We start from the raw sequence: 11,908 nt of genomic DNA on the forward strand, positions 1-11,908 counted from the left end.
GGTCAAGATATTCAGTGATTAAGTGGCCTGCGTACACCTTACAACTTTTCTGTAAGATATTTTCAAATTTCTTACAGATTTTTTCAAATATCAAATATAAGAAAAAGCCTATTTTAAAAGTCTCTTAAGGGGCTTTCCTGGTGGCGCAGTGGTTGAGAGTCCGCCTGCCGATGCAGGGGACACGGGTTCATGCCCCGGTCCAGGAAGATGCCACATGCCGCGGAGCGGCTGGGCCCGTGAGCCATGGCCGCTGAATCTGTGCGCCCGGAGCCTGTGCTCCGCAACGGGAGAGGCCACAACAGTGAGAGGCCCGCGTACCGCAAAAAAAAAAAAAAAAAGTCTCTTAAGTATTTAAATGGTCTCTGAATTATCTGTAGGAAGCACTTGTATAGAGTTTGATATATGTATCCACCATTAAATCCAAATCATGTTTTATATTAAAATTTATGTTAAGCAAAGCCAAGTTACTTGAATTTTGGTCTGTCAAAGTGTTCCTCAGGTATGCTTTGAGATGCTTTTGCCCATTTTCTTAGCATTCATTCTCAACCTTCATCACAGGAAGAATACATAGGACCTTCAGCAATGCATAAACATTAGGAAAAAACTTGATGTCTAGCCGATGAAGGGTTTCATAAATAGTGGTGGAAGTTTTATATCTTTCCCTCTGTGTTTCCACTTGATTCTCCAACACTGCAGCTCAGCAGACAGCGTGTCAGGATTAGGTAAATCACTTCCGTACATGTCAGCATGATGCTCCTCTGATGTATTAAATTTGAGCTGTCCCATGACAGAGGGTACCAGAGATAAGCATTTAAGAGCTTTGAGGTGCTTTTCTAAGAATATATCTTTCAGTTCCTGAATAATGTGTTCCACTGTTGGAACACTTAGAGTTTCTTTATAGTAACTCTCAGAGGTTAGCTGAGATTCCAGGTTACTATGCTGAGCTCTGTGAAATTTCCCTGGGAGTTTCATCTGAATACCAAGTTTGGTTGCCAAATTTGTGGCTTCCTCAAATGAAAATTCATGATAAACTTCGATATTTTCCATGACTTCATTTAGCGAATGCAGCACTGCAGTCAAACTGCTGGCCTCAGAGAAGACATCAGAGGTTTGCCCCTGAAGATTTTTCCCAAAGGCTCTTGTAAAACATAGAACATTTTTAAGAACAACAATGGTAACGATGAAATCACAATCTGTTACCACACTACAGAGTACAAATGCTCGGCCAGCTATACAGTTATTCCATTTAACATTTGTGTCACTATTTATACCATCTAAACACAAAATAAGTGCTTGTAGGAGGTCCACTAAGATTTCAAAAGCATCATGCCTGCCTGTGCACTGAGAATGGCAAATTTCCTTCAGTTCTTTTGCCTGTTTCTCATTGTTCTGAAAGAGGACAGAAATTACATTGTCAAACTCTAAAATCAGTTCTAGGGGCTTCCCTGGTGGCGCAGTGGTTGAGAGTCCGCCTGCCGATGCAGGGGACACGGGTTCGTGCCCCGGTCCGGGAGGATCCCACATGCCGCAGAGCGGCTGGGCCCGTGAGCCATGGCCGCTGAGCCTGCGCTCCGCAATGGGAGAGGCCACGGCAGTGAGAGGCCCGCGTACCGCAAAAAAAAAAAGAATCAAAATTTCAAATAAAGATTTTAAGTATTCTTTGTTTTCCTTCTCTTCAAGGGTTAAAGGTAAAATGTCTTCATCCTGCTCTTCACCCCCTTCTTCTGCACTGGGGTTCTGAACATTGCTGTTGTTTATTTCCTTATGGTTTGGTTCCTGTTCAGAAGTTTCATCAGTTTTTTTCTGTTTCAGTGTCGTGATTTCATCTTCACTCAATTCTTTATTTATTTTCTGTGTCTACTGTGTGGATTATTCAAAGAGCTGGTAAGATCAAATATTGTTGGTATTGCATTATCTTGAAGAACTGTTCTATAAGGACTCTCCCAATGACTTCACAAGTATCTGCTTCAATTAATTTTGAGAATAAAATAACCCAATCATTCTTCAGTTTTCTGATGCCTCTGCAAAATGTATAGTTCTACAGATCATAGAAGTCTCAAAGTGGCACACAATCGATAATGTTTATATAGTTGATCAGGTGTTTTATCTTCTTAGTCTGCTCTCCTACAATTCTCCACCCACTTCTGGCATCTGGCTGGATCCCGCCGGAACCTGATAAAGGCCAGGTCCGACTGCGTACTCATCCCCGTGCAGTTGGGGGCATCGTCCTCTGCACGCCGGCCGGCCCAGCCCTCCCCTCCCCGCCTCCTCAGGGCAGCCAGCCCGCCCGTAGGGGCCGGAGAGGGGAGGCCTTACAGTTTTTAAAAAGACATTTCTGAAAGTGAGGATTGTGAATCCATATGCTGTATTTCTAATACCCAGGGAGCCCTTACAAGATACATCTGATGAAAAGCAAAGCAGAGATTCTGGGGTACTGCCTAAAATAAAAACCTACCACTTTGTAAGTTTGCATTTACTTTAATATTTATCATTGACTAAAAACCCAGTCAGTTAACAATTGTAAATATGAAACGCCCAAAAGCAAACTCATCAGTTGGAGTCTTTTTACATTTCCCTTACAGACCATGATTATCTGTTTGGACTAAAGTCCTATTATTTTATCACAACTATTATTGCTTCCCAGGAAGCAGTGATTGAGGTTTGGCCAAGCGTGTGAATTGCACAAATCATACATTTCTTCTTATGGGTTTCATTAACCTCAATATTTGGCACTACTAGAGTAATAAACAATTAGAATTCAACAATGAGATATCAATAAGGCACTATGTAATAAATATGTTACTATTCTAAAGAATTACTAGAGAAAACAGGTTAATGGACCGTGGTACATTATGAAAACCTTAGATTCAGTATGTCAGAACTGGAAGAGCTCTCAGAGGAAGTGCTGCTTCAGATCACTGACTTAGTCTTGGAGTCAGTAGTCTTCTGGATCCCTGTCCAGTATACTTCCAAGTTTGGGATTTTTTATTTGTGTATGTGTGTGTGTGTGTGTGTGTGTGCATGCATTTCAGTAAATATATTTCCTGTTTGAGGTTCATATCAATTTGGTTAATTCCAAGATTTTTCTCTAGAGCAAATCATAATCTAACCAAGTTTCATAGAGATAAGTTCCCATTTATGGATATTAACTCTTGTTAGTTCTTCACCCGTGACATATTCATATTTGGAAGAAAAAGAAAGATAATGGGGAGAACTTCCACATTACAAGCATTTTCCATTGTTTATAAACATAATTTTTCACATGTGGCTTCTTAGATTTATATTAAAATGTTATGTACCAAGCAATTAGCTATAGAATCATTTCTGTGGTCTTCTAAAGACAATTGTACCAGTTAATTTATTTTAGACAAACTAAGAAACTAGGTAAACAGAAAAATCTTCTTGAAAATGGAATTGCACAGCAATGACAAATGCATGGGTCTTTTTAGTGACTTCATAGAAGCCCATTGCCACAATATATCCTTCTAAACTCTCAAGAGAATGGACTTGAGGACTCGGGGAGGGGGAAGGGTAAGCTGCGACAAAGTGCGAGAGTGACACTGACATATATACACTACCAAATGCAAAATAGATAGCTAGTGGGAAACAGGTGCATAGCACAGGGAGATCAGCTCGGTGCTTTGTGACCACCTAGAGGGGGGGATAGGGAGGGTGGGAGGGAGATGCAAGAGGGAGGGGATATGGGGATATATGTATACGGATAGCTGATTCACTTTGTTATACAGCAGAAACTAACACAACATTGTAAAGCAATTATAGTCTAATAAAGATGTTTAAAAAAAATAAACTCTCAAGAGCGGACAGCATAATCATATAATAACCGTTCAAACTTTTTTTCTGATTTGGCTTCAACAGCTTTTTTTTTTTTTTGCGGTATGCGGGCCTCTCACTGTTGTGGCCTCTCCCATTGCGGAGCGCAGGCTCAGTGGCCATGGCTCACGGGCCCAGCCGCCCCGCGGCATGTGGGATCTTCCCGGACCGGGGCACGAACCCGTGTCCCCTGCATCGGCAGGTGGACTCTCAACCACTGCGCCACCAGGGAAGCCCTCAACAGCTATTCTGACGCAATGCTCTCCTTGAAGGACACCTCAGCCTTGTATAATCCTTCCTTAGAACTTTACATAATGCTGTAAACCAAGACCAAGCTCCTCACTCACATTATCAGGGCATTTTGTCTCGTAGCCTTATCAACTAAACGTGCAGTTTGTTGCTTTTTCTTTGCTTACATCTCCCACTTACTCAAATGAGCTGACTTATTTGCCCACTTATCAGATTTTATCTAGATAGTAGAGTTTAGAGGAGAGCTCCATGCCAACCCCCTTAAGGGAGAACTGCAAGCTATAAAACTTCTCAGCTGTGGTGTGGAATTGGCCCCTCAGCAACAATGTACTCCGCTACTTATATTGCCTGTCACCTGCCCCCTTTTGTTTCAGTGTTTCTCTGTGGCGCAAAGGATATGGGGAGCTGATACTATAGTGATCTTGCTTTTGTTGACTATATAATACATTGTCTGAATCTATTTGGGCTAATTGGGTTTTTTTCCAGCAGAATCTGTCATGGAGTCTGACATACTGTTTATCAGTAAACGTCTCAAACTCCAGAGTAAGACAACCTGAATATAAATCCCAACCCTCTCACTTATGAGCTGTGTGATCTCGGGCAAGGTGCATAAACTTTCTGTGTCGTCATTTCTTCATGTTATGTATCATCTAAGTCTCCATGACAGTAAAAGAGCAAGTTGCTGTGTCAAAGTCCATTCAGTGTCATAAAATGAGCTATGCCATTTTTTCATCAGCCATCACATATTCATTGAATAACTATGCACTAGACTTTACAGAAAATACAGCTTTAAAGACACGGAATCTGTCCCCATGAAACCACTTCGTTGGGAATACTGGAGTAAAGGACATGCACTTAATGAGTAATATGCAAAATAAACCCTCCAAGAGTTCAGAGGAGAGACAGACCACTTTGACCTGGGGCCAGAGTGTGGATAAAATCTAGATATCTTCTCCATTTAATCCCTAATATGTTTTAGCAAAACCATAGTTGTCTTTCCTCACTATTCCAGAAATGCATCAACCATTCTTTAGTTAAATGATTTTAGACACCAACATTATAATGATAAACTCATAACTTACACAGTATGAGCACAAAAAGACCTATTTTTTTGTTCATCTTGTGAAACTTATTTTTGTTCAACTGTTTATTTTCTGCTTAGAAAATATTATATACTCATTAAAGATATTTTAAAATACAGAAAACATTTTAAAAATCATCTATTACTCTGTTATTACCATTAACATTTTGGGATCTTTTCTCCCATTTTTTTCTATGCATTTTTACACTGTTGAGCTAACATTGCATAATTTGCTTTTTAAATAACTTTCTTCCTCTTAGTTTAAAATATGTAAGACAGGAAACAAAAGTTCCACATAACTGTACTATCAGTTAACCCCAGATGACATTTTTTTTAAAGTTACACACATGATTAGAAAACTCAAACGGTATAGTAGTGCATCCTTCCACTGCACATATATCAATATATATGCTGTATAATATGCCAAAAGATCTTCTAATATGTTTTCAATCATTTGAAATTGCAAACTATGCTGTGTTGAATATTTTTATCACCACATATCACTTTATGGCTGGATAAATTTTCACCAAATTTGCAGGACATGTTTAGAATAGTCTGACTCAAAATATAGGCTATTTGAAATACAGGAGCTTCACTTTTTGTGAAACTTCACTTCATAAAAACATGCTTCAAAGCAGCTATAGCAGAGGCCTCTCTGACTGCTAATCAGGAAAGCACTGTCATATGCATTAAGATGCCAAGGAGAAAAAATCAAACAGTGCTTAAAGAGAAGCCCCTTTTTGAAAGTCACAGAGGCAGATACTCCAAATTATAAGCACTGCTTTTCTATTGAATTATTTCTCAAATAGATAACTCGATGTTATGTGATCCAGAGTAACAACAGGGATAGTATTCATATTATGATCATTGATAATTAACTTGAGCAGTTCAGAAGAGGCCAGCTGAAAAATAATTGCCCATTGCCTGAAGATAATGACAGCATGAAAAAGTGATGCAAAGCTGAATAGAGGTTACTAACTCCAAAGGATTAATGCAGGAAACAGAAGAAAACTTTAGAAAAAAAATCCTTAGTGATATTCAAGAAAATTTTGTATCCATAAAAGAGTAGAACAAGCTACTGCGATAAAAGGGTATAATTGTAAAGTAAACAGTTTATGAACATTATAAATATAATTTACGGATTAAAAAAGAAAATATTGCCTCAAAATAAGGCCTAATAGCAGAAGGGACATAGCAGGAAATCAAATTAGATGTCTGGAAGATTCCATTAAAGCATTCTTTTAGAATATTTGGGGAGGGGTGGAAGGAGAGATAAGAAAGCTAAGAAAGAAAAGTTGTGAGGCATGGAGAATAGATATAGTTGAGTCAAAAGTCTTTCTAATAGAATTTCCAAATGGTGAAGGAGAGAAAGGAGAGATGGGAAAACATAATTTATGGAGTAACAGAAGATACACCTCCCCGAGCTGAAGACTATTGTTTTGAAGCAAAATACTGAAAAATAGCACACTATGGTATGTTGCTTGCAAGAATGACCACAATTTTCCCCCTCATTGTATCCGTGCCCCTTTGCAATGTGACTTTGAAGTTCCTCCCATCAAGGAGCACCTTGAATCTGACTTGGCCTTGTTGCTTGCCCAAGATATCCCACATTCCACTAATAGAATGTGGTGGAAGTAACATTGTGTTAGTTCCAAGCTGTATCTCAAGAGGCCTTGTGTGCTTCTACGCTTGCTTGGAACCAACCCTCTGATTACTATGCGAACAAGCCCAGGCTACTCTCCTGACAGGTAAGAAGTGATGTGGAGCAGACACAAGCCATCACAGCTGAAGTCTTCCTAGCACTCAGCTGACCTACCAGATTCTCACAGACACATGAGTGATCCCAGCTGAGACCAGAAGAACTGCCCAGCTGAGCTCAGGACAAACTGCCAACCCACAGACTTGAAAGAGCCAAAGGAACTACCTATGCAGATACCTGGTGGAACAGTATTTTAGGCAAAGGGATCAGTGTGTGCAAAGGCCCTGGGGTGAGAGCATGCCTGCCATTTCTCAGGCAAAGCAAGGAGGTCAGTTTGGCTGGAGTGGAGTAAGTGATGGAGGGAGGGGTAGGAGATGAAATGAAAAGAGGAGTATGGTAAAATTGTAAAAACAGCCACATATTATTCCCCTTTCTGTATCCTCACCCTTGCAGTATGATATCACAGATCCTTCCCTCAAGAAGTAGACTCTGTATTTCCACTCCTTGTATCTGGGTTGGCCATGTGGCTTGCTTTGGCCAGTGGGATATTAGCAAATATAACACAAGCAGAGGCTTGAAAAGCACTTGCATACAAAGGCTTGCTCTCTCGATGTTCCTGAAGCCCCTGACTGCCATGCAAGAAAATCCAGGCTATTCCCCTGGATTATGACACTCAGTCACTCTTGTCATCCGAGACAACACCTAGTCAGCCCCCAGACATGTGAGACCATTCACTACACCTGCAGATGCATGAGTGATTCCAGCAGAGATCAGAAAAGTTGCCCGGCTGAGCCCAGCCCAAATTGCCAAACCACAGAATCGTGAGCTCAATAAATAATTTAAGCCACAAAATGTTGAAGTGTTTTGTTATACAACAAAAGTTAATTGATGCACATACTTTAAATTATGAGAATAATGTGAAAATCATGGAAGATTTCAGAGAGAGGGAATAAAAGTTTAGCTGTAATAGCTGGCATTGAATTCTTTATCCATAATATGGAATAATATTAGACATTATGATAATGTTTATAGAGTTCTGAAAGGAAAGGATTTTGAACCTAAAATACCATTGCAAAGAAATGGGCTTTGGGGATACCAGAAAGCTATCATCACCTAGGGTCAGAGACAATTTCTTTTTTTTTCTTATTAACATATTCTGCAATTAAAAATTGTCTGCATTTAAGGTATATAATTTGATTATTTGATATGCATATACATTGTGAAATAATCACTCTAATAAAGCTGATTAACATTTCCATCACTTCAGATAGTTACCACTTTCTTTTTTCTTTCATTTGTGTGAATGTGTATAAGAATAAAGATCTACCTTCTTAGAAGAGTCCAAGTATACAGTAAAATATTGTTAATCATAGTCACATTGTTGTACATTATCCTCAGAATTTATTCATCTTGCATAACTGAATCTTTGCAGCCCTTGACCAAAGTTTCTCCATTTCTCCCTCCTCCAGCCCCTGATAACCACCATTCTACTCTCTGCTTCTATGAGTTCAACTATTGGGCTGGCCAAAAAGTTCATTCCGGTTTTTCCGTAACATCTTACCGGAACGAACTTTTTGGCCAACTCAATATTTTAGATTCCACGTGTAAGTGAGTATTCATCTTTATCTGGCTTATTTCACTTAGCATAATGTCTTCCATATTCATCCAAGTTGTTGCAAATAGCAGGATTTCCTTCTTTTAAAAGTATGAATAATATTCCATTGTGTGCTATACAGGCATACTTGGAAGATATTTCGGGTTTGGCTTCAGCCCATCACAATAAAGTGAATATTGCAATAAAGCAAGTCACATGAAATTTTTAGTTTCCCAATGTATATAAAAGTTATGTTAACACTATAAACTGTTACATGTGCAATAGCATTGTCTTAGAAAACAATGTACATACCTTAATTTAAAAATACTTTATTGCTAAAAAATGCTAACCATCATCTGAGCCTTCAGCAAATCATGATATTTTTGCCAGTAGAGGGTCTCACCTTGATGTTGGTGGCTGCTGACTGATCAGGGTTATGGTTGCCAAAGGCTGGGGTGGCTGTGGCACTTTCTTAAAATAAGACAACAATGAAGTTTGCTGTATTGATTGACACTTCCTCTCACAAACAGTTTCTCTGTAGCATGCAATGCTATTTGATAGCATTTTACACACAGGAGAACGTCTTTCAAAATTGGAGTCAATCCTCTTAAGTCCTGTCACTGCTTTATCAACTAAGTTGATGTCATATTCTAAATCCTGTGTTGCCATTTCAACAATCTTCTCAGCACCTTCACCCAGGAGTAGATTCCACCTCAGGAAACCACTTGCTTTGCTCATCCTTAAGAAGCAACTCCTCATCCCTTAAAGTTTTATCATGAGATTGCAGCAATCCCGTCACATCTTCAGCCTCCGCTTCTAATTCTAATAGTTCTCTTGCTATTTCCACCACAAATGCAGTTACTGCCTCCACTGAAGTCTTGAACCCCACAGAGTCATCCATGAGGGTTGGAATCAACTTCTTCCAAACTCCTGTGAACGTTGATATTTTGACCCGTTCACATGAATCACGAATGTTCTTAATGGCATCTAGAATGGTGAATCCTTTCCAAAAGGTTTTCAATTTACTTTGCCCAGATCCATCAGAGGAATCACTATGTATGGGCAGCTATAGCCTTACAACATGTATTTCTTTTATATTTTTTTGAATTTTATTTTATTTTATTTATTTATTTATTTATTTATTTATTTATTTTGCGGTACGCGGGCCTCTCACTGCTGTGGCCTCTCCCGTTGCGGAGCACAGGCTTCGGACGCGCAGGCTCAGCGGCCATGGCTCACGGGCCCAGCCGCTCTGCGGCATGTGGGATCTTCCTGGACCGGGGCACGAACCCATGTCCCCTGCATCGGCAGGCGGACTCTCAACCACTGCGCCACCAGGGAAGCCCAAAAGTAATATTTTTGATTCATCATGAAAGTGAATAGTAGCCACCACGCTACTGTGTTCTACCCCAAGCAGTCATGTGAAACTATTTCCACTCTTAGCATCCTGAGTTTGGTCTCTCTGTTTTTCAATAAAAAGGAACTGGGGTCCTTAGATAGTAGCATACTTTAAAATCAGCCTGAAACATCCTGTTCCTGGAGGAAGCAAGGACACTTTCGAAGGTGTCTGAGTTGTGGAATAAGAGTCAGCTTAAAGTCATTACCACCGGTCTATGAAAATTTGAACATTAAAAAAGTGATTTTGGTCTCCTGGAACCACTGGAGTCTGTGAACGGCCAAATGTCCATGACAATACTCAACAGGGGCGACATAAAGTAAGCAGGCAATACAAAATGCATATATGATCACAATCCTCAGACAAACTCTGTATTAGGACCATCTGAGTCTGGATATTAAATTGAATCTGTGGGCTTTCTCACCTGCTGGGGACTTGGGGGCAGATACAGCATGAACACCTGAGCTCGTCCTCATTTTTCACAATGCTGATGAGGATGGAAACTTTCTGATGCTGAACTTGGTTCAAAATGGAGGCACCAATTTTGCTGTATTCTTCAGGAATGACATGAGACCCACGTATAAAAAGGTGGTTGCTGTAGTGAGTTTATACATGTCAGGACCTGTGTGGACTTTTGCACCTATATGTTCCTGGTGATCTAGGTACCCAAGAGAAGCTTGGTTGCGATATGAAAAAGCTGAGACTTTATACCACACTCCAGGGAGGGAAAATGTGTTTTATTCACGAAAAATGAGAAATGCATGCAAGAAGGGAGACGACTTGGTGCTAACAATGGTAACCAGGAAAACATATTGTCTCAATAATTACTGGTAATGTGGTTCTGAAATTGTCAACTATTAAGTTAAAGTCATAAAGTAGAAAGAGCATAGTGTAAACAACCAAAAATATTTTGAAGTCTAGAAAAGGAGCAGTGGTTCATCAAGAATTCAGCTTTGTTGATCCAGAGAACACCACATCATGAGGACAGCATTACTTACAGCTGTACTCCTTTCTAGGAACTTTGGGGGCAGAGTGATCTGGAGGAGGTGGTAAGGGAAATAAAAGTACAAAGTATGCTAAAGACCTTGTCTTTTGGGGGTGGGAGCACTGTAGATGAATGATTATTTCTTGGCACTGATAAGAAAATATTTCCTCAGTGCCTAGAGATTTGGGGCCCCATTCCCAGCTCCATTCTGGGGAAGGAAGGGTCACACTGACTGAAATGGAAGCAAAAGCTCTGTTGAGGAATCAGGCCTGGAGCAGTTGACAGAAACTTCCAGAGGAGCTTAAGGTCATGGACTAAATGCTGACATGCCCCCAAATAACTCTCAAGGAAATGAGAGACTGACTATCCTCTGTTAGAGAGGATCCAGAAACTCGGGAAAGGTTTACATTGAGGTGATGTTGTCCTGCACTGTTATTAAGGAAGAACTGTAAAGAAACCTTTGGTTTGGGTGAGGGGTTAATATCAATCTCAATGTTAAAGCATTTTAGGACACAGTCAAAATTGTCCCTCTTCAATAGACATCAAATGCTTTAAGGTTTCCTGGTCAAAAATGAAGTCTGTTCCCATAGTTTTGTGACCAGAATGTTGCATCCCTGAAGACATAGGTCTTCCCTAATGGAAAACTATCATGACAGAAGAATAACTTATCTTCTAAGACAGGTATCTACACTCTTTGTGGTTGGGTAGGACTACAGGTAAACATAGGAAAAAAGTAGGAAACAAAATAAATGAAAGTAGAGGAACAAATGCTGATTTATAAGGGAGTGAGGAAACCAGCCTGCCTGGAATAGATGGTCCATGGTCAAGTAGAGAACAGGAACGGTTATGGTTATAGGGATAAGGTCATGGAGAACTTGGATGTCAGGTGTAGGAGTTTAGATTTAGTTAGGAATTGAGTTGTATGGAGAAACTTATATTTTAAGGAGATGATCTGGTAGCAGTATACAAGATGGACAGGTGTAGTGAGAGACTGAGAGGTTTGTGGAAGGATATAAAATCTAGATGATGAAAGCCTGAGCAAGGAGAATGAGACTGGTAAGGAATGAACAAAT

At 39.9% G+C, this 11,908-nt stretch overlaps 1 pseudogene; it reads right to left on the minus strand.

Annotated features, from left to right (window-relative positions):
• Window positions 1-351: 351 nt before the first annotated feature.
• LOC111164570 (52 kDa repressor of the inhibitor of the protein kinase-like) lies at window positions 352-10,326 on the minus strand (annotated as a pseudogene).
• Between the last annotated feature and the right edge of the window lie 1,582 nt (window positions 10,327-11,908).

Source organism: Delphinapterus leucas, chromosome X, assembly GCF_059928025.1.
Source record: "Delphinapterus leucas isolate spDelLeu-1000000601 "Yukka" chromosome X, BTC_Dleu_Yukka2, whole genome shotgun sequence".
NCBI classification, from domain to species: Eukaryota; Metazoa; Chordata; class Mammalia; order Artiodactyla; family Monodontidae; genus Delphinapterus; species Delphinapterus leucas.